The sequence below is a fragment of the Symphalangus syndactylus genome, chromosome X (assembly GCF_028878055.3).
Source record: "Symphalangus syndactylus isolate Jambi chromosome X, NHGRI_mSymSyn1-v2.1_pri, whole genome shotgun sequence".
NCBI lineage: Eukaryota > Metazoa > Chordata > Mammalia > Primates > Hylobatidae > Symphalangus > Symphalangus syndactylus.
The window spans coordinates 17,038,835-17,064,210 of NC_072447.2; the positions used below are offsets into that span (position 1 = coordinate 17,038,835).

At 46.5% G+C, this 25,376-nt stretch overlaps 1 long non-coding RNA gene across 1 annotated transcript in view; it reads right to left on the reverse strand.

The window, feature by feature from the left end:
• The window catches only part of LOC129475140 (uncharacterized), an 84,575-nt gene extending 59,941 nt beyond the window's left edge, over positions 1-24,634 (reverse strand). The window contains exons 1-2 of the long non-coding RNA XR_010119742.1: positions 24,228-24,634; positions 10,622-10,691 (exon numbers count right to left, since the gene is read on the reverse strand). This is a non-coding gene — a long non-coding RNA (uncharacterized lncRNA). The remainder of the gene's footprint in view (positions 1-10,621; positions 10,692-24,227) is intronic.
• Between the last annotated feature and the right edge of the window lie 742 nt (positions 24,635-25,376).

Here is a 25,376-nt window from a genome sequence, read left to right on the forward strand (position 1 = left end):
CCCCATCTCTACTAAAAATACAAAAAATTAGTCAGGGGTGGTGGCGGGTGCCTGTAGTCCCAGCTACTCAGGAGGCTGAGGCAGGAGAATCGTTTGAACCCGGGAGGTGGCAGTGAGCTGAGATGGAGCCACTGCACTCCAGCCTGGGCGACAGAGCAAGACTCTGTCTCAAAAAATAAAAAAAAAAAGGAAAGAAAGAAAAGAAAAGAAAAAGAAAGTCAACATGTGTTCTTGCAGAATTCTTTTGCTTGCTTCACTTAGTGAAGGATGGTGGAGGGGAGTCAAAATCTCTCAGAAAAAAATGCTGACTTTCTTTTTCAATATTTTTAGACATAGGGTCAGACTATGTTGCTCAGACTGATCTCGAACACCTGGCCTCAAGCCAGCCTACGGCCTCAGCCTCCCAAAGTGCTGGGACTACAGGCACCACCACGCCTAGCTAATTTATAAAAAAAAAAAAAAAAAAAAAAAAAGGCCGGGCACAGTGGCTCATGCCTGTAATCCCAGCACTTTGGGAGGCCAAGGCGGGTGGATCACGAGGTCAGGAGATCGAGACCATCCTGGCTAACACGGTGAAACCCCGTCTCTACTAAAAATACAAAAAATTAGCCGGGCATGGTGGCAGGCGCCTGTAGTCCCAGCTACTCAGGAGGCTGAGGCAGGAGAAAGGCATGAACCCGGGAGGCAGAGGTTGCAGTGAGCCGAGATCGTGCCAGTGCACTCCAGCCTGGGAGGCAGAGTGTGACTCGTCTCAAAAAAAAAAAAAAAAAAAATTGGGGCCGGGTGTGGTGGCTCACACCTGTAATCCCAGCACTTTGGGAGGCCAAGGCAGGTCGATCACCTGAGGTCAGGAGTTTGAGACCAGCCTGGCCAACATGGTGAAACTTCGTCTCTACTAATAGTACAAAAACTAGCCAGCCACGGTGGGAGGCACCTGTAATTCCAGCTACTCAGGAGGCTGAGGCAGGAGAATCGCTTGAACCCGGGAGGCGGAGGTTGCGCTGAACCGAGATTTTGTACGAACACTACTATTTTTTTTTTTTTTTATACTTTAAGTTCTGGGGTACATGTGCAGAACGTGCAGGTTTGTTATATAGGTATCCACATGCCATGATGGTTTGTAGCCCCCATCAACCGGTCATCTATGTTAGGTATTTGTCCTAATGCTCTCCCTCCCCTAGTCCCCCAGCCCCTGACAGGCCCCGGTGTGTGATGTTCCCCTCCCTGTGTGCATGTGTTCTCATTGTTCAACTCACACTTATGAGAACATGCAGTGTTTGGTTATTTTTTTAGTTTTTTTGCGACACAGTCTTGCTCTGTTGCCCAAGCTGGAGTGCAGTGGTGTGATCTCGGCGCACTGCAACCTCCGCCTCCCGGGTTCAAGCAATTCTCCTGCCTCAGCTTCCCAAGAAGCTGGAATTACAGGCACATGCCACCATGCCCAGCTAATTTTTGTACTTTTTGTAGAGACAGGGTTTCACCATAGCGGCCAGGCTGGTCTTGAACTCTTGGACTCAATTGAGCCACCCACCTCAGCCTCCCAAAGTGCCGGGATGACAGGCGTGAGCCACCGTGCCCAGCCACCGTGTATTCTATTCCTGAAAATCACTAATAGAATACATTTCAAGGGTTCTCTCACAAAAATGATATGTGAGGTTATGCAAATGTTATTTTGCTCAATTTAGCCACTTCACGATGTATACATATTTCAAAACATCATGCTATACATGGTACATCTGTACAAGTGTCAATTAAAAAGTTAAATCATAAATAGGCTGGGCTCAGTGGCTGACACCTGTAATCCCAGCAGTTTGGGAGGCCGATGCCATGTGATAGCTTGCTGAGAATGATGATTTCCAGCTTCATCCATGTTCCTGCAAAGGACATGAACTCATCCTTTTTTATGGCTGCATAGTATTCCACAGTGTCTATGTGCCACATTTTCTTTATCCAGTCTATCATTGATGGACATTTGGGTTGGTGCCAAGTCTTTGCTATTGTGAATAGTGCCACAATAAACATACGTGTGCATGTGTCTTTATAGTAGCATGATTTATAATCCTTTGGGTATATACCCAGTAATGGTGACAAACTGCCATTTTAAGTTCCTGCTCCCTTGCTAACCTCATGCATTTCAAGAAAATCACTTCTAAGAACAAGCAGCCAGAAAAAGCAAACCGTAAAACAGAAATAAAACAGCTCGGGCACAAAGGAAGGGAGAATTTCTTGGGTAACCACCAAACTTCACACTCATCCAATGGGCCCTAATAAGCACATTCTTTTCCTTTTAGGTGCACTAAAATAGAAAAGCTGAAAGGAAACTTGGGGGTGGGTATGCCTGCAGCTGCAGAAAAAAATAAAAAACGAAAAAAACAAACACAGGCCAGGGGTGGTGACTCACACGTGCAACCCCAGCACTTTGGGAGGCCAAGGCCAGTGGATCACCTGAGGTCGGCAGTTCGAGACCAGCCTGACCAACATGGAGAAACCCTGTCTCTACTAAAAGTGCAAAATTAGCCGGGCGTGGTGGCACGTGCCTGTAATTCCAGCTACTTGGGAGGCTGAGGCAGAAGAATCGCTTGAACCTGGGAGGCGGGGTTGCAGTGAGCCGAGATCACACCATTGCACTCCAGCCAGGGCAACAAGAGCGAAACTCCATCTCAAAAATAAATAAATAAATAAATAATACAAAAATTCCCCGAGCGTGGTGGCACATGCCTGTAATCCCAGCTACTCAGGAGGCTGAGGCAGGAGAATCGCTTGAACCCCGGAGGCAGAGGTTGTGGTGAGCCGAGATCGTGCCACTGCACTCCAGCCCTGGCAACAAGAGGGAAACTCCTCTCAAAAAACAAACAAACAAAAACAAACCAACAAACATGAAACTCTCCCCCTCAAATAAGCAAAACGAAAAAAACATAAAAACATTCCAAGCCTGTAATAAACTCGCCTGCCCTAAACCCTTAAGAACTCTTAAGTCTGTTAAAAAAAAGTGCTCCTAACCAAAATTGGCCCAAATCATCTCTCAGGTTTATTCACCAAAATAAACCTGTCTGTAACTGTTAAGCCGCTTTTCCTGTTTCTTTCCTCTTTCTTTAACTCTTACAGCCAGGGACTGTGGGAGGGGAATGAGGAGAGACTGTTTTTTTGTTTTTGTTTGTCTGGAGAGGGAGTCTCCCTCTGTCACCCAGGCCGGAGTGCAGTAGAGCGATCTCCGCTCACTGCAAGCTCCTGTTCCTGGGTTCAGACCATTCTCCTGCCTCAGCCTCCTGAGTAGCTGAGATTACAGACATGCACTACCACGCTGGGCTAATTATTGTATTTTTACTAGAGATGGGGTTTCACCATGTTGGCCAGGCTGGTCTCAAACTCCGGACCTCATGATCTGCCCGCCTTGGCCTCCCACAGTGCTGGGATTACAGGCGTGAGCCACCGTGCCCGGCCCTAAGAGTGTTTAACGAGGACAGAGTTTCAGTTGGGGAAGATAAACAAGCTTTGGGGGTAGAGGGTGGTGAAAATTGCACAAAATGAGAATGTCCTTAATGCTACTGAACTGTATATTTAAAAAAGGTTAAAAACAGGAGTTCGAGACCAACTTGGCCAACATGGTGAATACTCATCTCTACTAAAAATGCAACATTTAGCCAGGCGTGGCAGTGCATGCCTGTGGTCCCAGTCACCACCTAGGAGGCTGAGGCAGGAGAATCACTTGAACCCAGGATGTGGAGGTTGTAGTGAGCCGAGATTGCGCCACTGCACTCCAGCCTCGGTGACAGAGCCAGACTCCTTTTCAAAAAAAAAAATAAAGAAATGATCGGGCACGGTGGCTGATGCCTGTAATCCCAGTACTTTGGGAGGCCAAGACAGGCAGATCACGAGGTTAGGAGATCGAGACCATCCTGGCCAACATGGTGAAACCCCATCTCTACTAAATATGCAAAATTTAGCCAGGTGTAGCAGTGCGTGCCTGTGGTCCCAACTACTCAGGAGGCTGAGGCAGGAGAATCACTTGAACCCAGGAGGCGTAGGTTGTAGGGAGCCGAGATTATGCCACTGCACTCCAGCCTGGATGACAGAGCGAGACTCACAAAAAAATAAATAAATGGCCGGGCACAGTGGCTGACACCTGTAATACCAGTACCTTGGGAGGCCAAGACAGGCAGATCACGAGGTCAGGAGATTGAGAGCATTCTGGACAACATAGTGAAACCCCATCTCTACTAAAAGTGCAAAATTTAGCCAGGTGTGGCAGTGCGTGCCTGTGGTCCCAGCTACTGGGGAGGCTGAGGCAGGAGAATCACTTGAACCCAGGAGGCGTAGGTTGTAGGGAGCCGAGATTACGCCGCTGTACTCCAGCCTGGGTGGCAGAGCAAGACTCTTTCTCAAAAATAAATAAATAAAAATGGTTAAAAAGGTAAATTTCAGGTTACATATATTTTACCCCAGTAAGAAAATCATTCAAGAATTTCAAAAATTCAGAACGAAGCACTCTGTACCACCTTCTTTGTTAACTCCACATCACTACCCCCGACCCGCATTCCTGCAACCATCTCCTATCCTACCGGCTTACACAGTTCTTCCCCACAATTCACATCCCCCCTCCCCCCGAGACAGAGTCTCACTCTGTCACTCAGGCCGGAGTGCAGTGGCTCCATCTCGGCTCACTGCAACCTCTGCCTCTTGGGTTCAAGCGATTCTCCTGCCTCAGCCTCCCGAGTAGCTGAAGTTACAGGTGCGCACCACCTCACCTGGCTAATTTTTGTATTTTTAGTAGAGACGGGGTTTCACCATGTTGGCCAGGCTGGTCTCGAACTCCCGACCTCAAGTGATCCGCCCACCTCGGCCTCCCAGAGTGCGGAGATTATAGGCATGCACCACCACACCTGGCTAATTTTTGTATTTTTAGTAGAGATGGGGTTTCACCATGTTGGTCAGGCTGGTCTCGAACTCCAGACCTCAGGTGATCTGCCCACCTCAGCCTCCCACAGTGCTGGGATTACAGGAGCGCACCACCATACCTGGCTAATTTTTGTATTTTTAGTAAAGACGGGGTTTCACCATGTTGGCCAGGATGGTCTCGAACTCCCGACCTCAAGTGATCTGCCTGCCTCGGCCTCCCAGAGTGCTGGGATTACAGGCACGCACCACCGCACCCGGCTAACTTTTGTATTTTTAGTACAGATGGGGGTTTCACCATGTTGGCCAGGCTGGTCTGGAACTCCCGACCTCAAGTGATCTGCCTGCCTCGGCTTCCCAGAGTGCTGGGATTACAGGCGTGAGCCACCACTTATAATTTACACTTGACACTGCTGTAAAGGGATCTTTTAAAACCCTTAGCGAAAGGCACGTTAATGCTGTACTCAAAAATCTACAATCTGTCCGTCGAGAGATGAGTGAAGTAACAAAATGTAATTCATTCACATATGACCTCGTGTAACTCTACGTACCTCAAATGCTCAAAATGCTCAAATGCTCAAAAACAAAATGGACGATGAAAGAAGATAATCATGTGGAAATAGAACCCAGACAAAGAATGCAATCCTGTCCCGGAATAAACCATCACCCACAACTCGCACCGGGCATTCAAGATGTCCACAGACATGTCTGAAAACGAAAGCCAGCCATCTGCCCTCTCTCCTTTCTTTGAAATCTCTCATCCATCAGCAACTCTGTTGGGCCATCCCTCCCAAGGCAGGCACCTTTTATCTGAGGGAACTCTCTGGGGCTTCTGCTAGTCAAGGGATCAAGAGGGCTTTGTCCTCACTCAGAAATGATGAATGTGGCTTTCAGGATTCCTTGGAAAGTAGCAAAAGTGTCAATAGGACTGACCTCAAATTAGGCATGATACATGATACTGTATAGCATGATTCAACTTCGCATCAATGACACAGACATATTATAGCTACATCTACAGTACCAGCCCAAAACGAAACAGCCAGTGAATACCCCACATAGCTCTCTGGTGGGCTAAGACCTGAGACAGACTAGAAAAAGACTGTTAACATCCTGTGAGGGAAAAACTACTACAGAAACCGCCTCTCTCTAGTACCTTCCTGGGGCCACCGTAATAATTTAACAAAACTAGAGGCTTAAGGCCAGGTGCAGTGGCTCACGCCTGTAATCCCAGCACTTTGGGAGGCCGAGGCAGGAGGATCACGAGGTCAGGAGATCAAGACCACCCTGGCCAACATGGTGAATCCCGTCTCTACTAAAAATACAAAAATTAGCTGGGCATGGCACCGCCTGCCTGTAGTCCCAGCTACTGGGGAGGCTGAGGCAGGAGAGTAGCTTGAACTAGGGAGTCGGAGGTTGCAGTGAGCCAAGATCGGGCTACTGCACTCCGACCTGGAGACAGAGTGAGACTCTGTCTCAACAACAACAACAACAACAACAAAACTGGAGGATTAAAACAGTAAGAATTTATCTCCTCTCAGTTCTGGAGGCAGAAATCTGAGATCAAAGTATAGGCGGGACCATGTTCCCTCTGGAGGCTCTAGGGGAGGACTCTTCCTGCCTCTCCCAGCTCCTGGGGGCTCCAGGCATCCCTGGGCTTGTGGCCACATCACTCCAGTCTCTGCCTCCATCTCCAAGTGGCCTTATCCTCTGTGTCTGAGTCTCCTTCTGTCTCTTACAAAGACACCTGTCATTGTATTTAGGGCCACCCTAAGATGACCTCATCTTGAAATCATGTACTAAGTATATCTGCAAATGCTCTTTTTAAAATAAAGCCCCCTTCACAGGTTCTAGAGAGATTAGGATGTGGACATGTATTTTAGGAGAAAATAATTAATCTCATTACACCTTCTAAACATCATATTTTACCCACAGAATTAGCTGATAAATTACAGGTGTCTTACAGTGTCTACAGCAGCAAAAAACTGTCTATAAATAAGATGGACAACAACCCCTCCAACATCCCAGAGCAGAAATTAATCTGAGAAATGCACCTGCAACTTAATTCAAATATTCATAGAATTCATAAGTTCCTGATTAGGTGAAATCTCTGTTCAAGCTGGTATGTCAAGATATTTATTTTTAATAAATCTCCAAACCCATATCAGAGGTAATAAATTTCCTTTTCCAAATAATACACTTCAGCATCTCCGTATATAAATAACTTCGTTATTCAGGAGTGTGAAAATAGCAGCAGGGATGAAATAATTCAAACTGAAACACCAAAAGAGAAGAAAATGAAAAATGCAGGTTTCAAAGTTTAGAAACTGAAAAAAAAAAATTAATTGATATATTCCGACCAGAAAAGAAGCCAAGAAGGGAGACACATCTGACGATGAGTGTCCACCATCTCTTGAAGTGAACATCAGAATAGCACAAACTATGCAGCGGCGTGTGAAGCTTATGAGAGGATCAGATGAGAAGATGACCAGCCTGCACCTCCACTGGCTGCCTGACAGGGGGTGGGAGGGCAGAATCTTTGACTATCTAACCCTTCCCTGGATGATACGTGAACTGGGAATTGGCTGTAGAGATGGATGCCTGACACTCATTGTCATATGTAGAAAGCTGAAACTGGATCCCTTCCTTACACCTCATACAAAAATTAACTCAAGATGGATTAAAGACTTACATGTTAGACCTAAAACCATAAAAACCCTAGAAGAAAATCTAGGCAATACCATTCAGGAACATAGGCGTGGGCAAAGACTTCATGACTAAAACACCAAAAGCAATGGCAACAAAAGCCAAAATTCACAAATGGGATCTGATTAAAGAGCTTCTGCACAGCAAAAGAAACTATGATCAAAGTGAACAGGCAACCTACAGAATGGGAGAAAAATTTTGTAATCTATCCATGTGACAAAGAGCTAATATCCAGAATCTACAAATAATGTAAACAGATTAACAAGAAAAAAACAACCCCATCAAAAAGTGGGCAAAGGACATGAACAGACACTTCTCAAAAGAAGACATTTATGCAGCCAACAAACATATGAAAAAAAGCTCCTCAAGGTTCACTAGAGAAATGCAAATCAAAACCACAATGAGATGCCATCTCATGCCAGTTAGAATGGTGATCATTAAAAAGTCAGAAAACAACAGATGCTGGAGAGGATGTGGAGAAATAGGAACACTTTTACACTGTTGGTGGAAGTGTAAACTAGTTCAACCATTGTGGAAGCCAGTGTGGCGATTCCTCAAGGATCTAGAACTAGAAATACCATTTGACCCAGCAATCCCATTACTGGGTATATACCCAAAGGACTATAAATCAGTTTACTATAAAGACACATGCACATGTATGTTTATTGCAGCACTGTTCATAATAGCAAAGACTTGGAACCAACCCAAATGCCCATCAATGATAGACAGGATAAAGAAAATGTGGCACATAGACACCATGGAGTACTAGGCTGCCATAAAAAAGGATGAGTTCATGTCCTTTGCAGGGACATGGATGAAGCTGGAAACCATCATTCTCAGCAAACTGACACAAGAACAGAAAACCAAACACCACGTTCTCACTCATAAGTGGGAGTTGAACAATGAGAACACATGGACACAGGGAGGGAAGCGTCACACACCGGGGCCTGTTGGGGGCTGGGGGGCTAGGGGAGGGAGAGCATTAGGAGAAATACCTAATGTAGATGATGGGTTGATGGGTGCAGCAAACTACCATGGCACATGTATACCTATGTAACAAACCTGCACGTTCTGCACATGTACCCCAGAACTTAAAGTATAATGAAAGAGAGAGAGAGAGAGAGAGAGAAAGAGAAAGAAAGAGAGAGAGAAAGAAAGCTAGCTTCAATTGGAAAAAAAAAGGATATACCAATTCAGTTATTTTTTTTTTTCTTCCAGCTCCTAAAAGTTGAAACCTGAATCTTTCACGTTCTCCTCTTTTGGTGTCTCTGTTTGAATTATTCCATCTGTGCTGCTGTTTTCCCTCTCCTAAGGAAAGTTATTTCCACATTGAAATGCTGAAGCGTATTATTTGAAAACTCCTAGGTTTGTTGATTTTCTAGAAGAATTCACAGAAGACAGCATGTAGTCACACTCACAGCTATGATTTATTTTTTTATTTCTTTTTTTATGACGGAGTCTCGCTCTGTCTCCCAGACTGGAGTGCAGTGGCGCGATCTCGGCTCACTGCGACCTCCGCCTCCCGGGTTCACGCCCTTCTCCTGCCTCAGCCTCCTGAGTAGCTGGGACTACAGGCACCTGCCACCACGCCCGGCTAATTTTTTGTATTTTTAGTAGAGATGGGGGTTTCACCATGTTAGCCAGGATGGTCTCGATCTCCTGACCTTATAATCCGCCCTCCTCGGCCTCCCAAAGTGCTGGGATGACAGGCGTGAGCCACGGTGCCCGGCCACCTATGATTTATTATAGCCAAAGCACACAAAACAAAATGAACAAAGGGAAAATGCATATTGAGAAAAGTCTGGGGAAAATCGAGGGTCAAGCTTCAGAGTCTCCAAGTGGAATTACACACGATATACCCAGTTCTCCGAGCAACAAGTCCGGATCACACATGTCAGTCAAATGCTGTCGACCACAGAAACTCATCGGAGACTCAGCTTAATTACGGGCTATTTACTAGGGGCTGGTCCCACAGGCAACCATTGCCAAGTACCTCCCCAAATTCCAGGGTCCCACCCAGAAGGAAAGCAGGTGTTTGGCATAAATCATATCGTTGATGAAAAACGCTTTACACACAGTGAGGCACTCTTATCATTTAGGATGGTGAAACTTCTACACACAAGTTCCCAGACGCCAGCCAGGAGCCAAAGCACCATGCTACCCTATCTAAAGAGAGCAGGGTTTGTTTTTTGTTTTTTGAGACGGAATCTCGCTCTGTCACCAAGCTGGAGTGCAGTGGCACGATCTCAGCTCACTGCACTCTCCGCCTCTCAGGTTTGAATGATCCTTCTGCCTCAGCCTCCCAAGTAGCTGGGAATACAGGCGCGCACGAGCACGCCTGGCTAATTTTTGCATTTTTAGTAGAGACAGGGTTTCACCATGTTGGCCAGGCTGGTCTCGATCTCTTGACCTTGTGATCCGCCCGCCTTGGCCTCCCAAAGTGCTGGGATGACAGGCATGAGCCACGAGCCTGGCCTAAAGATAGCAGTTTTCTATGTTAATTGTTTCTTTTATTTTTTGAGATAAGACTGATCAAACAGACTCTTCATAGCAACAGAATACCAAATTCCCACCTAACTCTCGTATAGCATCACAGGACAGATAGCAGGCCCTGAAGGAATCAGCATATTTTTCTGCAAAATATATTGTCCTTCACTTATCTTGGACTATCTCTGCAAAGCCGTCTCTTGTGGGGGAAATTTGCATTCTGTAAAGAACCCCTATACAAAAATCAGCCAGGCGCGGTGGCAGGTGCCTGTAATCCCAGCTACTTGGGAGGCTGAGGCACGAGAATCGCTTGAACCCCGGTGGCAGAGGCTGCAGTGAGCCGAGATTGAGCCACTGCACTCCAGCCTGGGCGACAGAGTGACACGCCATCTCAAAAACAAAACAAAAAAACAAAAAAACAAAAAAAAAAAGAAAGAAAGAAAAGAAAGAATCCCTGTATTGGTCTGTTCTCATGCTGCTAATAAAGACATGCCTGAGACTGGGTAATTTATAAAGGAAAGAGGTTTAACGGACTCACGGTTTCACATGGCTGGGGAAGGCCTCGCAACCACGGTGGAAGATGAAGACACAGCAAAGGGACGTCTTCCCTGGTGGCAGGCGACACAGGGTTAGTGTAGGGAAACTCCCCTTTATAAAACCATAAGATCTCGTGAGACTTACTCTCTCTCATTAGAACAGCATGGAAAAAACCTGCACCAGGATTCAATTACCTCCCACCACGTCCCTCCCAAGACACCTGGGAATTAAGGGAGCTACAATTCAGGGGAAGATTTGTGTGGGGACACAGCCAAACCATATCAATCCTCTTCCCTCATCACGTCTTCTCTGGAGAGTCCGACAGCTTTTAACCTCTGATATGAGACATTTACCCCAGCCTGGCCAACATGGTGAAACCCCGTCTCTACTAAAAATACAAAAATTAGCCCGGCTGGGTGGCAGGTGCCTGTAATTACAGCTACTTGGGAGGCTGAGGCAGGAGAATCGCTTGAACCTGGGAGGCAGAGGTTGCAGTGAGTGGAGATTGTGCCACTGCACTCCAGCCTGGTGACAGAGGGAGACTCCGTCTCAAAACAAAAACAAAACAAAACAGAGAGACATTTACCATCCATTCTCTCTAAGCCTGCTACCTGGAGGCTTCATCTACATCACAAAATCCTTGTCTTCCACAACCCCCCTCATGTAAACTCAGGCATTTCTTTCTGCTAAATTGAACAGCATATCAGAAAATCCTTGAATCCACACGTGACCTGGAGGCCCCCACGTAGAGATGTCCTACCTTTCTGGGCCAACCCAATGTACGCCTTCCATGTATGGATGTATGTGTTTGTTGCAACGTCTGTCTCCCTAAAATGTGTAAAATCAAGCTATAACCCAACCACCTTGGGCAATTCTCCAAACCTCCTGAGGCCACATCACGGGCCACGGTCCTTAACCTTGGCACAATAAATGTCAATATTGATGAGACCCGTCTCACATAGTTTTTCATTTACAGTTTGTAGATGGCTGCCTTCTCCCTACATCTTCATAGGATTATCCCTCTGTGTGAGTCTGTGTCCCAGTATCTTTTTTTTTTTTTTTTTTTTTTGAGACAGAGTTTTGCTCTTGTTGCCCAGGCTGGAGTGCAATGGCGCGATCTCAGCTCACTGCAACTTCCGCCTCCTGGGTTCAAGCGATTTTCCTGCCTCAGCCTCTCGAGTAGCTGGGGTTACAGGCATGCACCACCACGCCTGGCTAATTTTTGTATTTTTAGTAGAGACGGGTCTCAGTCTCTAGACCTTGTGATCCAGGCGCCTCGGCCTCCCAAAGTGCTGGAATTACATGCATGAGCCACCGCACCTGGCCGTTTTTTTTTTCTTTTCTTTTTTTTTTTTTTGAGACAGAGTCTCACTCTGTTGCTCAGGCTGAAGTGCATTGGCACAATCTCGGCTCACTGCAACCTCCGCCTCCCGGATTCAAGCAATTCTCCTGCCTCAGCCTCCCAAGTAGCTGTAATTACAGGCACCTGCCACCCAGCCGGGCTAATTTTTGTATTTTTAGTAGAGACAGGGTTTTGCCATGTTGGCCAGGCTGGTCTTGAACTCCTGACCTCAGGTGATCCGCCCACGTTGGCCTCTCAAAGCGTTAGGATTACAGGCGTGAGACACCGCGCCCATTCCCAATGTCCTCTTACAAGCACGTCAGTCTTACTGGATCAGGGTCCACCTTAATAACCTCATTTTACTTTAATAACCTCAGTTTACCTTAATAACCTCATTTTACCTTAATTACCTCTTTACATACCCTATCTCCAAATACAGCCACATTCTGAGGTCCTGGGGTTAGGGCTTCAATCTAGGAATTTTAGAGGGGACACAGTTTAGCCCATAAAAAAAGAGGATCGGCCGGGCACAATGGCTCATGTCTGTAATCCCAGCACTTTGGGAGGCTGAGATGGGCAGATCACGAGGTCGGGAGTTCGAGACCAGCCTGACCAACATGGGGAAACCCCGTCTCTACTAAAGATACAAAAATTAGCCAGGCATGGTGGTGGGCACCTGTAGTCCCAGCTACTCAGGAGGCTGAGGCAGGAGAATCAGTTGAACCCGGCAGGCAGAGATTGCAGTGAACCGAGATCGTGCCATTGCACTCCAGCCTGGGAGGCAGAGTGAGACTCCATCTCAAAAAAAAAAAAAAAGCTCACTCCCCTTTATCATCGAGTCGCCTGAATCACTGAGCAATCCCTGGCCACACCCTTTGGAACTCACCCACAGGCTCCTGAACTGGATTCTCCTGGGCAGGCCTGGGACTCTGCATTGGGACCTCTCTTGCTAGAGGGTGATTCTCCTGGAATTAACCCAGCCCCAGCCTGAGGACCACTGCTCTGGCACCTTTCACTCCCCACCCACAGGGGCCAGGCTGGCACTCAGGGCTCACAGGTTCTGATGTCTTTCCGGACTTTCACCCACAGTGCAGAAAAACGCTGAGTGCCAAGGCTCACTGCTACCGCTGCACCTGCCGTGGCTGGCGCTGATGCTTAGAGAGGAGGATATGCTTCGCCTCGTCCTTTTGTGTGCTGGGTCGGGGGTACAGAGGCAGTTGGAAGCTCCCGGCCTCCCACTAGAGGGAAACTGATGATTCCACCCTGTCCTTCTTCCCTGAGTCCTCCTGTCCCCTCCCGGAATCCAGGCACCCACAGGTCGTCTGTGACTCTTCCAGTCACCCCACAAACCCACGGGGACCCCTTATTCTCTCTCCTTGGGTGGTGTATCAGACAGTGAAACAGAACCAATAAGATGGAGAAAAACAATAGGAAGTAGATAGGAATTTTTTTTTTTTTTTTTTTTTGAGATGGAGTCTCACTCTGTGGCCCAGGCTGGAGTGCAGTGGCACTATCTCGGCTCACTGCAGCCTCCGCCTCCCATGTTCAAATGATTCTCCCGCCTCAGCCTTCCGAGTAGCTGGGACTAGAGGCACCCACCACCACACCCAACTAATTTTTTTTTTATTTTTAATAGAGATGGGGTTTCCACCATGTTGGCCAGGCTGGTCTTGAACTCCTGACCTCGTGATCCGCCCTCCTTGGCCTCCCAAAGTGCTGGGATTACAGGTGTGAGCCACTGTGCCCGGCCTGGAGGTAGATGTTTTATACATACATATAGACAGACATGTAAACACACATGTAGATAGGTTACAGAAAGAGATTTGAAGAAATTGGCTATTAGTTTTATAAATACATATAGATATTACGTATATATATATACACACACACATACACACACACAAAGAGAAATGTTAAGGAATTGTCTATATAGGAGATACATATTGGCTTTAATCACACTTATATAGACACAGGTAGATAGATAGACAGATAATATATATATATAGAGAGAGACAAAGAGATTTTAAGGAATTGTCTATGTAGGAGGTATATGTTGGTTTTTTACATGCATATATATATATATATATATACAATGTCTATATATCTATATATAAATATACACAGAGAGAGAGATGTTGAGGAATTATCAATATCGGAGGTACATATTGGCTTTATCCGTACGTATCTATATAAATAACTATATATCTCTAGGCCGAGCACGCTGGCTCACACCTGTCATCCCAGCACTTTGGGAGGCCAAGTCGGGCAGATCACCTAAGGTCAGGAGTTCAAGTCCAGCCCGGCCAACATGGTGAAACTCCGTCTCCACTAAAAATGCAAAAAGTTAGCCAGGCATGGTGGTGGGCACCTGTAATCCCAGCTACTTGGAAGGCTGAGGCAGGAGGATCGCTTGAACCCGGGAGGTGGAGGTTGCAGTGAGCAAAGATCACACCATTGCACTCCAGCCTGGGCAACAGAGCAAGACTCCATCTCAAAAAAAAGAGAGAGAGAGAGGCAGAGAGAGAGGCAAAGAGATTTTAAGGAATTGTCTATGTAGGAGGTATATGTTGGTTTTACATACATATAGATATGTAATGTCTATATATCTATATATGGACATACACAGAGAGAGAGACGTTAAGGAATTGTCAATACAGGAGGTACATATTGGCTTTACCCATACAGATCTATATATAGATATATAATATCTCTATATATATACACATACAGAGAGAAAGGAAAGATTTTAAGTATTTATCTATATAGTAGGTACATATTTGCTTCATTCATGCATATCTATATGAAGATATAGAATATCTCTATATCTATGTCTATATACATCTATATACACAGAGAGAGATTTGAAGAAATTAGCTATGAAGGAAGTATATGTTGGTTTTGTTCATGCATATATAGATATTTAAGGGAGAGGGAGATTTTAAGAAATTATGAAGGAAGTATATGTTGGTTTTATACATACATATAGATATTTGAGGGAGAGACATTTTAAGGAATTGTCTAAGTAGGAGGCATATATTGGCTTCATACAAACATATATTGATATTTGAGAGAGAGAGTTTTTAAGGAATTGGCTAAGTAGGGGGTTTATGTTGGTTTTATACGTGCATATATAGATATTTCAGAGAGAGAGATTTTAAGGAATTGGCTGTGAAGGAGATATATGTTGGTTTTATGCATGCATATAGATATTTGAGAGAGATTTTAAGGAATTGTCTAAGTAGGAGGTATATGTTGGTTTCATATATACATATATTGATATTTGAGAGAGATTTTAAGAAATTGGCTTAGGCTAGGCATGGTGGCTCATGCCTGTAATCCCAGCACTTTGGGAGGCCGAGGCAGGCAGATCGCCTGAGGTCAGGAGTTTGAGACCAGCCTGGCCAACATGGTGAAACCCTGTCTCTACTAAAAATACAAAAATTATCCGGGCGTGGTGGTGGGTGCCTGTAATCCCAGCTACTAGGGAGGCTGAGGCAGGAGAATTGCTTGAACCCAGGAGGCAGAGGTTGCAGTGAGCTGAGATCACACCATTGCACTCCAGCCTGGGCAACAGAGCAAGACTCTGTTTCAAAAAAAAAAAAAAAAAAGAAAAAGAAAGAAATTGGCTAAGTAGGAGGTTTATGTTGATTTTATGCATGCATATATAGATATCTGAATGAGAGATTTTAAGGAATTGTCTAAGTAGCAGGTATATGTTGGTTTTACACATACAAATATAAATATCTAAGAAAGAGATTTTTAAGGGATTGGCCATGTGGGAGGTATATGTTGGTTTTACGCATGCATATAGATATTTGAGAGAGAGAGATTTTAAGGAATTGGCTATGAGGGAGGTATATGTTGGTTTTATGCATGTGCATATAGATATCTAAGTAAGGAAGATTTTAAGGAATTGGCTCAATGATTCTGAAGGGGAAACACTAAAATCTTCAGGTAGACCAGCAGGCTGCAGACCCCAGGAAGCGTTAATGCTGCAGCTGGAACCTGAATCCCGGGAGGCAGAATCCTTTTGTCCTTGGAAAATACTGGTCTTTGGCTCTTAAGACCTTCAACTGATCGGACGAGGCCCACCCTCATTGTGCGTGGTCACCGGCTTCATTCAAACTCTGAACAAAATGTTCATCTCATCTGAAAGATACCTTCACAGCACCATGTAGCCCAGTGTTTGACCACATACCAGGTACTGTGGACACAAAAGTCACCGTTTCGGGCAGTTCACGCTTCAAGACGCCTTGTGTGGCTGGTGCCTCACCACCGCCACCTGGTGTTCATTGAGAATATTACACCCAGGAATGCACCTCTCCCCTTCATATCTTTGTGGGGTTTTTTGGGTGTTTTTGTTTTTGTTTTTGTTTTGGTTTTGGTTTGGTTTTTTGTTTGTTTTCTGAGAAGGAGTCTTGCTCTGTCGCCCAGGCTGGAGTGCAGTGGCACAATCTCAGCTCACTGCAACCTCCGCCTCTCAGGTTCAAGAGATTCTCCTGCCTCAGTCTCCTGAGTAGCTGGGATTACAGGTGCGCACCACCACGCCCAGATAATTTTTGCATTTTTAGTAGAGACGGAGTTTCATCAGGTTAGCCAGGCCGGTCTCGAACTCCTGACCTCGTGATCTGCCTGCCTTGGCCTCCCAAAGTGCTGGGATGACAGGCGTCAGCCACCATGCCCGACCCCTTTCATATCTTTTCAAAGCATTTGCAAGTCCCCAGAAGAGCTGAATCTCATCTCAGCCTGCGCTCAAACCCCGGAATGGAGATTGTGAATTCCCTTTGGACACAAAGTGAGGGGAGAGATGAGGCAATTCTGTGGTAGGCAGGATTCTTCTAAGAAGTATTCTTATGAAAGGCCAGGTGCAGCCGCTCACGCCTGTCATCCCAGCACTTTGGGAGGCCGAGGTGGGTGGATCACCTGAGGTCAGGAGTTTGAGACCAGCCTGGCCAACATGGCAAAACCCTGTCTCTACTAAAAATACAAAAAATTAGCTGGGCGTGGTGGTGCACGCCTGTAACCCCAGCTACTCGGGAGGCTGAGGCAGGAGAATCACTTGAACCTGGGAGGCAGAGGTTGCAGTGAGCTGAGATGGTGCCATTGCACTCCAGCCTGGGCGACAGAGCAAGACTCTATCACACACACACACATACACACTGATGGGTGTGAGCAAGAGATTTTGAAATTAAGAGGCAGGAGGGAAGGAAGCTGAGCGCTTGCTATTTCTGTGAACACTGGTTGTTATTGTATTGGGCCCCGTTAGAGTGGACCCTAGCTCAGAGCAGACATTTGATAACTGTGGGAAAATGAATGAATGAATGAATGAAGACACTAAATTTCTTGCAAGCACTGATTTCTAACTTTTATTAATTTATTTATTTTAGTAGAGACGGGGTCTCTGCTCCTTCTTAGCCACTTGTTTGTTTTGTTTCTGCTTTGAGATGGAGTCTTGCTCTGTCACCCAGGCTGGAGTGCAGTGGCGCGATCTCGGCTCACTGCAACCTCCGCCTCCCGGGTTCACGCCATTCTCCTGCCTCAGCCTCCGCAGTAGCTGGGACTACAGGCGCCCGCTACCATGCCTGGCTAATTTTTTTGTATTTTTAGTAGAAACGGAGTTTCACCGTGTTAGCCAGGCTGGTCTCAAACTCCTGACCTCGTGATCTGCCTGCCTCAGCCTCCCAAAGTGCTGGGATAACAGGCGTGAGCCACCGCGCCTGGCTGTTTGTTTGTTTTTGAGACGGAGTTTTGCTCTGTCGCCCAGGCTGGAGTGCAGTGGCACGATCTCGGCTCACTGCAACCTCCGCCTCCCAATTTTAAATGATTCTCCTGCCTCAGCCTCCCAAGTAACTGGGATTACAGGCACGCACCACCATGCCCGGCTAATTTTTGTGTTTTTAGTAGAGACGGAGTTTCACCATGTTGGCCAGGCTGGTCTCAAACTCCTGACCTCGTGATCCGCCTGCCTCAGCCTCCCAAAGTGCTGGGATAACAGGCGTGAGCCACCGCACCCGGCTGTTTGTTTTTGAGATGGAGTTTTGCTCTGTTGCACAGGCTGGAGTGCAGTGGTGCAATCTCGGCTCACTGCAACCTCCGCCTCCCGATTTCAAATGATTCTCCTGCCTCCGTCTCCCAAGTAACTGGGATTACAGGTGCCTGCCACCACGCCCGGCTAATTTTTGTATTTTTAGTAGAGACAGAGTTTCACCGTGTTGGCCAGGCTGGTCTCAAACTCCTGACCTCAGGTGATCCGCCTGCCTTGGCCTCCCAAAGAGAGCCTGTCCCAAAGACAGGTTATACCTGTCTTAGCCTTTTCCTGCTCACAGGCGAGTGCCCAGAAAGCCTCATTGATGTTGCCAGAAATGAAAATCATCTCTCTCAGCTTCAAAAAAAGAGGAGCCAGAGGGGGTGAAAAGCGAAGTCGCCGGCACGCCCCACGGGTTTCCAGGTGTAAAACGGTCCCCTGCGGACATCAGAAACAACCTTTCCACTCCTCAGCCTGCAAATGCTCAAGTAGACAAATGGAACCTTGTGGCAGCTTTTATCTTTCTCTTTAATGGTCATCTAACGTCATGGCCTTTGATTTTAAAAGTCCAGGACCTGACTTTCATCCCTGGAGATGCCCCAAGAAAGATAAAAATCCTGTAATCCATACCCGCGAAAGCACGCCAATTCACCAGGCACAGAAATAATGAATTTCTCTAAATTATTAATTATTATTATTATCATTATTATTATCATTTGAGACGGAGTTTCGCTCTTGCTGCCCAGGCTGGAGTGCAATGACATGACCTTGGCTCACCGCAACCTCTACCTCCTGGGCTCAAGCGATTCTCCTGCCTCAGCCTCCTGAGTAGCTGTAATTACAGGCGCCCACCACCACCCCTGGCTAATTTTGTATTTTTAGTAGAGATGGGGGTTTCTCCATTTTGGTCAGGCTGGTCTCGAACTCCTGACGTCAGGTGATCCGCCTGCCTCGGCCTCCCAAAGTCCTGGGATTACAGGTGTGAGCCACCGCACCCAACCGAATTCCTCTAAATTATAAAGCACAGAAGGCAGAAACCACCATGGACAGGCTTGTTCAAGAGTTCTCAGAGCTCCACACTCAGCCCGGGAACATTTTAGAGAATGCTTGATAAACAGGAGGAATCATCAATTCATGATTCTATGAATGAAATGACCCCATTGTCTTCCCTAATCAAGGCACTGTCTTGGGTTAGGTCCCTGTACTGGGTTAAAACGTGCCCCCACTCACCCTACAAAAAAAAAAATTCACATCTACCCAGAACCTCAGAGTGTGTCCTTAATTGTAAGTAGGGTCTTTCTACATGTGATATAGTGAAGGATCTTGAAACATGATCATCTTGCATTTAACTTGGGTCCTAAATCCACTGACAGGCACCCTTCTAAGAGACACAAGAGGAGACACAGACACAGAGGAGAAAACCACGTGGAGATGGACACAGAGACTGGAGTGATGCAGCCACAAGCCCAGCGACACCTGGAACCCCCAGGAGCTGGGAGAAGCAGGAAGGACCCTCCCCAGAGCCTCTGGAGGGAGCTGCATAGAGTTGAAGTGGACTGTAGTTCAATCCACTTTCTAGGACTTGTGGTCCCAGAAAGATCTGTCCACATCCTGTTGTCCACAAGCTGCAATGGGACATTATTTGGAAATAGTGTCTTTGTAGATGTGATTACTTAAGTATCTAGAGATGAGGTCATATGGAGTTAGGGTGGACCCTAAATGCAATGACAGGTGTCCTCCTAAGAGACAGAAGAGGAGACACAGACACAGAGGAGGCCACATGGAAACAGAGGCAGAGACTGCAGTGATGCAGCCACAAGCCCAGGGATGCCTGGAGCCCCCAGGAGCTGGGAGAGGCAGGAAGGACCCTCCACTGCAGCTTCTGGAGGGAGCTGAATACAACTGTAAGAGATTGAGTGGTGTCCCCCAGAAGATGAGTCCACACCAAAACCTGAGAACCTGTAAACGGGACCATATTTGGAAATAGGGGTCTTGGCCGGGCGCAGTGGCTCACGCCTGTAATCCCAGCACTTTGGGAGGCCGAGGCAGGGAGATCACAAAGTCAGGAGATCGAGACCATCCTGGCTAATACGGTGAAACCCCATCTCTACTAAAAATACAAAAAATTAGCCGGGCGTGGTGGCGGGTGCCTGTAGTCCCAGCTACTCAGGAGGCTGAGGCAGGAGAATGGCATGAACCCAGGAGGCGGAGGTTGCAGTGAGCCGAGATCGAGCCACTGCACTCCAGCCTGGGTGACAGAGCGAGACTCCGTCTAAAAAAAAAAAAAAAAAAAAAAATGGAAATAGGGGTCTTTGCAGATATAATTATATTAAGGATCTGGTGATGAGATCATCCTGGAGTAGGATGGGCCCTAAACACAATGACAGGTGTCCTTTTAAGAGACAGAAGAAGGGACACAGACACAGAGGAGAAGGCCACTTGGAGACAGAGGCAGAGACTGGAGTGATGTGGCCACAAGCCCAGGGACGCCTGGAGCCCCCAGGAGCTCGGAGAGGCACGATGGACCTTCCTCTAGGGCTTTCAAAAGGAACTGGATGCAATTGAAGTGGATTGAACTATAGTCCAGCAAAAGCTACCTGGCAATGCTTCATGCACGGTCCCTCTCTGCATCTTGAAAGCCAGCCGCATAGCATCTTCCAATCTCTCTGCCTCTGACCATGCTACCTCCTCTTCTAAGGACCCTGTGAAGACACTGGGCCCACCCAATCATGCAGGATCATGTCCCATCTCCAGATCCTTAGCTTCATCGCACCTGCAACATTCATTTTGCCATGTGAGGTCACATGTTCACAGGTGCAGGGATCCAGGAATTAGGATGTGGCCATCGTCATGGGTGTTATTTTCCCTACCCCCATACCCCAATCCGAGGAAGGAAGGATAGCTCTGAAGTCAGTGATTACAGCAAGATTACCACCTACCCTTGAAAACATCAAACGTATTGACTTTTAGAGGTTGCGGGGGACTATTTCCTCAAGTCCAAAGACACAAAGACACAAGGGGTCCTTGTGTTGACAAACCCCAACATCCTTGTGTTTTGGAGGGTTTTGTTTGTTTTATTGAGACGGAGTTTCACTCTTGTTGCCCAGGCTGGAGTGCAGTGGCATGATCTCGGCTCACTTCAACCTCCGCCTCCTGGGTTTCAGGGATTCTCCTGCCTCAGCCTCCCGAGTAGCTGGGATTACAGACACCTGCCACCACACCCAGTTAATTTTTGGATTTTTAGTAGAGACAGGTTTTCACCATGTTGACCAGGCTGGTCTTGAATTCCTGACCTCAAGCAATCCACCCACATTGTTCTCCGAAAGTGCTGGGATTGCAGGTGTGAACCACCATGCCCTGCCAGCTTTAATGTTAATAGCTGTATTTGTGGTATTTGAATATGTGTTTTTGTTAACCTGACCTGCAATTCCCTAGAGCATTTTTTAAAAGCCTGCTTTATCAAATCTGAAGTTGTACAGAGAACGGCGATCTTTCTGGTACTTGCTGGAGGTGTTGTATTTTTTTTGTTGTTAATGTCTCTCAAACTGCCACATGAATGCACCACTTTAAAAGGGTTGAATAGTCAAATGTTCATCAAAGCAAAATACAAATACTCCTTGACCTAAAATGGCTTACATCCTGATAAACCCATTGTAAGCTGAAAAGATCCTTGCTTGAAAAGGCATTTAATACAGCTAGCCTTCCAAACATCATCGCTTAGCCTGCCTTAAAACACAGTACTCACATTTGTCTACAGTTGGGCAAAACCACCTAACACAAAGACTATTTTAGAATACAGTATTGACTGTCTCATGTAATTAAATACTGTGCATAATGTCAATTTTTTGCGTGTTTGTTTTGAGATGAAGTCTCTGTCTGTTGCCCAGGCTACACTGCACTGGCGTGATCTCGCCTCACTGCAACCTCCGCCTCCCAGGTTCAAGCGATTCTCCTGCCTCAGCCTTCCAAGTAGCTGGGATTATAGGCGCCCGCCACCACGCCTGGCTAATTTTTGTATTTTTAGTAGACACGGGGTTTCACCATGTTGGCCAGGCTGGTCTCAAACTCCTGACCTCAGGTAATCTGCCTACCTTTTAAAAATTAAAAAAAAAAAAAAAAAAGAGAGAGAGAGAAAGAGTCTGTCTCTGGAGTGCAGTGGCTGGAGTGCAATGGCACGATCTCAGCTCACTGCAACCTCTGCCTCCCAGATTCAAGTGATTCTCGTGCCTCAGCCTCCTGAGTAGCTGGATGACAGGCACTTGCTACCAGGCCTGGCTAATTTTTTTTATATTTTTAGTAGAGACAGGGTTTCACTATGTTGGTCAAGCTGGTCTCGAACTCCTGACCTCAAGTAATCCACCTGCCTCGTCCTCCTAAAGTGCTGGGATTACAGGCATGAGCCACCACACACAGCTTGAATAAAGTTTTGACAGCATTACTGATTCCTGTTCTAGGTGACATTTATTGTTTTATTTTTTTTTCTTCCCGGAGAGCTATTATATGCATATGAAAACAATTATTAAGGCATACAAAATTACAGCTAGACAGGTGGAATAAATTCTAGTGTTCTAAAGCCCCGTAGAATGATGATAGTTAACAATAGTATATTCTACAGTTTCAAATAGTTGGAAGGAGGATATTAAATGTTCCCTACACAAAGAAATGATGGGCATGGTAGCTCACGCCTGTAATCGCAGCACTTTGGGAGGCTGAGGCAGGTGGATCACCTGAGGTCAGGAGTTCGAGACCAGCCTGGCCAACACGGCAAAACCCTGTCTCTACTAAAAATACAAAAATTAGCTGGCTGTGGTGGCACATGCCTGTAATCCCAGCTACCTGGTAGGCTGAGGCAGGAGAATTGTTCGAACCCTGGATGTGGAGGTTGCAGTGAGCCGAGATCACGCCATAGCACTACAGCCTGGATGAGAGAGAGACAAGAAAGAAAGAAAGAGAGACAGAAAGAGAGACCAAAAGAGAGAAAGTGAGAGAGACAGAAAGAGAGAGAGAGAAAGAAAGAAAGGAGAGAGAGAGAGAACAGAAGGAAGGAAGGAAGGAAGGAAGGAAGGAAGGGCTGTTTGACATGATGGATGTGCTATTAATCATCTCATTATAGGTTATATGGATCTGATCATTAATTATACATTGATCATTATACGTTATAAGGATCTGATACTTATACACTATATACATAGAAACATCACTATGTATCCTGTGAATATGTGCAATTTTTCTCAATTAAAAGAATAAAATAAGGCCGGGTGAGCTGGTTCACGTCTGTAATCCCAGCACTTTTGGGAGGCCGGGCGGATCACGAGGTCAGGAGTTTGAGATCAGCCTGACCAACATGGTGAAACCCCGTCTCTACTAAAAAAAAAAAATGTATATACATATATATACATATATATATATATATGTATATATATACATATATATACATATATATACACATATATATACATATATATATACACAAAAATTAGCCGGGTGTGGTTGTTCTTGCCTGTAATCCCAGCTACTCAGGAGGCTGAGGCAGGAGAATCGCTTGAACCCGGGAGGTGGAGGTTGCAGTGAGCCGAGATTGCACCACTGCAGTCCAGCCTGGGCGACAGAGCAAGACTCTGTCTCAAAAATATAAATAAATAAATAAAAGAATAAAAGAAAATAAAAATTTTTAAAAGCACAGAATTTGTATAACTCATTCTGACAAATAAAAGTCACCTTTTTTTAAATTTAATAAATGGAGATGGGGTCTTGCTATGTTGCCCAGGCTGGTCTCAAACTCCTGGGCTCAAGTAATTCTCCCGCCTCGGCATCCCAGAGTGCTAGGATTACAGGCGTGAGCCATTATATACGGCCTAAAAGTCACTTTTTTTTAAAAAATACGGAGTCTTATTCTGTTGCCCAAGCTGGAGTGTAGTGGCCATATCTCGGCTCACTGCAACCTCCGCCTCCCAGGCTCAAGCAATGCTCCTGCCTCAGCCTCCCGAGTAGCTGGGACTACAGGCACCCCCCACCACGCCAGGCTAATTTTTGTTATTTGTATTATAGAGAGGGTTTCACCATGTTGGCCAGGCTGGTCTCGAACTCCTGACCTCAGGTGATCCTCCCGCCTTGGCCTCCCAAAGTGCTGGGGTTACAGGCGTGAGCCACTGCGTACGGCCTAAAAGTCACCTATTTTTGAACAAAAAACAAAAGAACAATGTGACCGAAGAGAACAGCAGTAAATAACACAGAACTCACTCTGCTGTTTCCACAAACCCTCCACGCCCCGCATCTCACGGGATCCCTGGAAGCTGTTGGTCCCAGATGAATTTGTAAGCTTCCTTCCTGCCAATGCTTCGTGCAAGCGCACGCCGGGGCAAGCCCATTGAGAAGCCGAATTGCTTCTGCCGCTTCCCCTCTAAGCGCTGTTGAAACTTGGCAGCAACGTGCCAGGGGGTACCCCTTCCCACTGTGCAGGCGCTGAGGTGATTGATTCACAGGGTCCCCCAGATTCGCACTCAACCCATCTCTGGGCTGTTGTGGGCCCTGTGTGATTGACAGCTGCCTGGCTCTATAGCGGGGTGACTTCAGCTAGGCTCAGCCAATAGGGAGCAGGAGCAGGGGCGAGGGGGCGGGAAGAGAGAGAAGGCCCTGTGTAATTGACATCGGCCTGGCAGACAGACAGATGACATCACCTGGCTGGGTGACTTCAGCTGGGCTCAGTCAAAGGGGAGCAGGTGCAGGGGCTAAGGGGCGGGAAGAGAAGGTCCTGCGTAATTGACATCTGCCTGGCTCTGACTGACATCACCCTGGCTGTGTGACTTCAGCTGGGCTCAGCCAATGGGGATCAGGTGCAGGGGCTAGGGGGCGGGAAGAGAGAGAGAGAAAGAGAGAGAGAGAGAGAGAAAAGGCCCTGTGTAATTGACATCACCTGGCTCTGATTGAAATCACCCTGGCTGGGTGACTTCAACTGGGCTCAGCCAATGGGGAGCAGGTGCAGGGGCTGGGGGGCGGGAAGAGAGAGAAGGCAAAGAATGGATTCCTTCTCCTCTACCTTTAGCCCTAGGCGTCAGGACTCGATAGAAGAGTCCCTCCCTTGCTCCTTGAGTTCTGGGATTTGCATCAGCCTCCCTGGCGTTTTCTTCTTACTTGACCCGCCCCCCCTTCTCAGTGACCCCCGTTTTCTCCAAGGCTCTGATGCCACAGAGCAAGGAGTCAATTCACCGCCTGCACACTGACCTATGTAGGCAGATTTTATTATTATATTATTATAATATTTTTATTATTATATTTTTATTTTTATTATTATATTTATATTTCATTTTACTTTATTTTACTTTTTTATCTTATTTTATTTTATTTAGAGACAGAGCCTCGCTGTGTTGCCCAGGCTGGAGTGCAATGGTG